The sequence below is a fragment of the Tamandua tetradactyla genome, chromosome 12 (genome assembly GCF_023851605.1).
Source record: "Tamandua tetradactyla isolate mTamTet1 chromosome 12, mTamTet1.pri, whole genome shotgun sequence".
NCBI lineage: Eukaryota > Metazoa > Chordata > Mammalia > Pilosa > Myrmecophagidae > Tamandua > Tamandua tetradactyla.
The window spans coordinates 16,145,725-16,149,559 of NC_135338.1; positions in this window are offsets into that span (position 1 = coordinate 16,145,725).

The following is a 3,835-nucleotide window of genomic DNA, read 5'->3' on the forward strand; positions in this document are numbered from 1 at the left end:
CCAAAAGTAGTAACTTCTGAAACTTACATAATATAGGTTAAAAAATAAAGGCCCCAAAGAAATAGCTAGCTACAACTATTACAATCACCTCTTTTTAATTAGTCTACATCAACTAACACCTCATACCTTTACTAAGACAAATAGCAAAGTCAGTCAGTCAGTCCAACTGAGCCAAAGTCTATAACGAACCTGGAGAACTTCCTTCTCTCTCTGGGGATAAGGACAATGAAAAAAAAAAGGTGCTCTGTTTTCTGTAGTCTGGTAAGCGGAGCCATTGAGCTGGGCTGCACATCAGACAACAGAACTCAGGAAAATTTAGATCAAAGCCAGGGCCATGCCAAGGTAATATGCAACAAAACCTTTTGCCAAAGCATTAAGAAGAAGGAAAAAAAAAGGCAAGGAGAACCTGCTGGACCACCTTGTTATTATCACAGGGAGGCGGGAAGAAACAAAATCTGCAGGTACCGAGGAGTGAGAAAATACTGTCCTGGATATATGGGTATCTATTTACACATATCATTATTATATTATCATTAACCAAACCTAGAAAGCAGTGTCCTATATGTATTGGAGTCCTATGTACATATATATATTACCATTAATTAAGCCCCCAAAGCCAAGTGCTCTTGATGTGCACGTATATAACAATATAGACATATTTTCATTAATAAAACTCGCTGGTTTTACCAGTAAGGAACAGAAAACTGCTGTTTGAAATAACATCAGAAATAGAACTGGGTAAAGGTCTGAGGAAGCAATGTCTTTTTCCTTATACCCTCTTTGATGATCTCCGATTTTCATTACATAATTTGCCTCCAACACACACACACACACACACACACACACACACACACACACACACACACCCTATTAGGTCTCCGGAAACATAGGACGGTCCTTAATTCTCCGGTCTGTGGAAACACAGGCGCCCGCCCCCACAGATGATGAGGCCCCCACGTGACTCCTATTAACTAGCGCGCCAAAGCGAGAGGTCTCAACCTAGACCACCGCCATGGCGACGGTAACAAACCGGCACGACAAGCGCCGCAAGGAAAGGGGAGGAGTAGCTCAGGACCAGGGAAACACTGCCACAGCCGCGCGTCCCCAAGACGCATTCCCCTCGCCGACACCCAGGCAGCCGTCTTCGCCATCCTCGTCCCCCTCCTCATCCCAGACGCCTCCCACGCTAGGGAACTCAATGCCGGGACACGGGCTAGCAAGGGGGGGCCGCTCGCCCGATGCGCCCCCTGCAAGCCCAGCCTGCGCAAGGGAGGGAGCGGAACCCCTCCATGACCGCCTGGTGACAGCCCCGTGCCGCCCTTTGGGACATATCCGCCCCCGGGCCGCGCCGGACCTTACTCCGCTTCCCTCCCGAGCCCGGGCCGGTGCCCCCACTCCTCCGCGAGCCCCCGCGGGCCCACCGAGGCGTCCAAGAGGGTGCGGGAGCCTGGCGCGGGCCCGCTGTCTCCTCAGCATCACGGACCCACCCTCACTCCTCAGCCCCAGTCCGGGTTCCCCGCGCTCGTTCGCTCACTTACTCCGGCGCGCCGGTGGCGGTGGTGGGCGTGAGGGACAGTCAGCGACTAGCAGCGGGCGGCGAGCTTCTGTCGGCACCGAGAGGGCTGAGACGGCAACGGTAGACTGTACTTGGCAGACCCCGGCAAGGGACGAACCCACCCGCGAAGGGGCAGACACCGCGCCTCTTATTCATGAAGCGGGGGCGGGGTGGGGGACCCGGATGCCCGACAGCCCCCGCCCACTTTGCAGAGTGCCATTGGCTTCAGAGTCGGCACTGCGCAGGCGCCGTGCTTCTTGCCCGGCCTGGCTCTGCCCATCCGCGCTGGCTGGCCAGGTCCAGTGGATTTGTGGAGCAGAATAGCTGGGTATCGGCCTGCGAGCGGAGCTGTTGCGGATAGGCCCTCTCCCTTCTTTCTTTTGTACAGGCCTACCTCGTGTTATTGTGCTTTGCAGATACTGCTTTTTCACAAATTGAAGGTTTGTGGCAACCCTGCACTGATTTATTGGGCTTTGCATATACTGCATTTTCACAAATTAAAGGTTTGTGGCAACCCTGCATTGATTTATTGTGCTTTTGCAAATACCGCGTTTTCACAAATTAAAGGTTTGTGGTAACCCTTCGGCCAGCAAGTTTTCTCAACGCCATTTTCCCAACAGCATGAGTTCTCTTCCGGTCTCTGTCATTTTAATTAAGATGTGTACATTGTTCGTTTTTAGACATAATACTATTGCACACTTAATCAGTTACAGTATAGTGTAAATATAACCTGTGTGCACTGGGAAACAAAACAGTTTGAGTGAGTTGCTTTATTGCTACAGTCTGGAACCAAACCAGCAGTATCTCCGAGGTGTGTCTGCCTTTTCCCATGTCCTAAAAGCATTTTTTTAATATATATTTTATTTACCCTTTTTTTTCATGGGCAGGCACCGGGAAAGGAACCCTGGTCTCCAGCATGGCAGGCGAGAACTCTGCCACTGTGCCACCATTGCCGGCCTAAAAACATTTTATAAAGTGAAACCTTAGAAGGCCATCTCCTCCGTAGGACCCAGCCTGCCAGTTCCCAGGGTCATAGAGATGGGCACCCTGGTGCGCAGTAGTTTGATGGGAGTGACAGTATCCCCCACCTTCATCCTCCATCTGTCCCTCCTGCAACAGGTCCTTTCAGCAAAGCGTTGGGTTCATGGTAATGATTAAGAGCCAGAATCCGCCCAGATATTAGAGAGAAGTGTGCACGACAGACAGTGCATCCCTTTACTTACTTACGTTAACCTGGTACCCTAATCTCCTAGCTCTCATTCCACAGGGTAGGCAGGAAATTGACTTTGGTTTTGGGGGACTCCACCTTTCCTGCAATACTAAAGCCTAGGGCCTCAAGCAGCTCCAAGGACTAGGGAGGCCTCTGTACCCTGTGGCAGGCACTATATTCTGTGAAGACACGCACTCCTGTTTCCAGCCCCATTGTCCTTTCCCTCCTGGGCACAGGAATCTGGCTAGTTTGGGGACCCATGCAGCCCTCACAGGCAGCCCTACTGAGGCTTTGTAATAGAGTGTGTGGGCCCTGCAGCTCAGGGCTTGTAGAAATGATTGCTTGCTTTTCCTTAGGCCCCATGTCCCCACTCTGAGGTTCTCCCCTATCCTACCCTCCAGACCCCCTCCCATAAACCATAAAAGCTCGGTAGCTAACTTTAGGTAGCAAAAGAGCCAGTGTGGGAAGTGCCCACAGGCAAGTTCCCTTTGCTTTGGCAAACCAAAAACCTCCAAGGCGAGGGGGAAATAAAGAGAGAAACATAAATAGGTGTCTTAAGTGTCCTGACACTGACACCCTATGGTCACAATTCCCCAAGGTAAGTGAGAGCTGGAGGCATGTGCTAGGTAGAGTGTGGCAAAGGGAAGGTGCAAAAGGCCCATTCTTCCTCTACAGGGGCCTGTCCAGTGCTGTGGCACCCCACCCTCTGCCACCCAAGCCAGGAACCTAGTGTCAGGTCCTGTTCCCTGATCTCAATCCTAGCAATTGCTAAGTCAGCCTTCTCTACTCCACTTCTGATACCTATCCCTGTCTTCATAAGGTCTCTTCAAATGTCTCCTCGGCTAATGCAGAAGTTTCAGTCCATTCTCATGCTAGCCGATTGTCGTGACCTGCAAATCCATCTGTGTTACTGTCCTTTCTTCTTTCTCTGCCCCCCTGACACCTTGAGCCTTATTCCCAGCCGTTTCCCAAACAGTACCATGGTATTCACCCCTCCATGCCCGTGCTTATGTTCCTGCTGATCCTTCTGCACACATTTTGTGACACTTCTTTGTGTAGTCTTCCTTCCT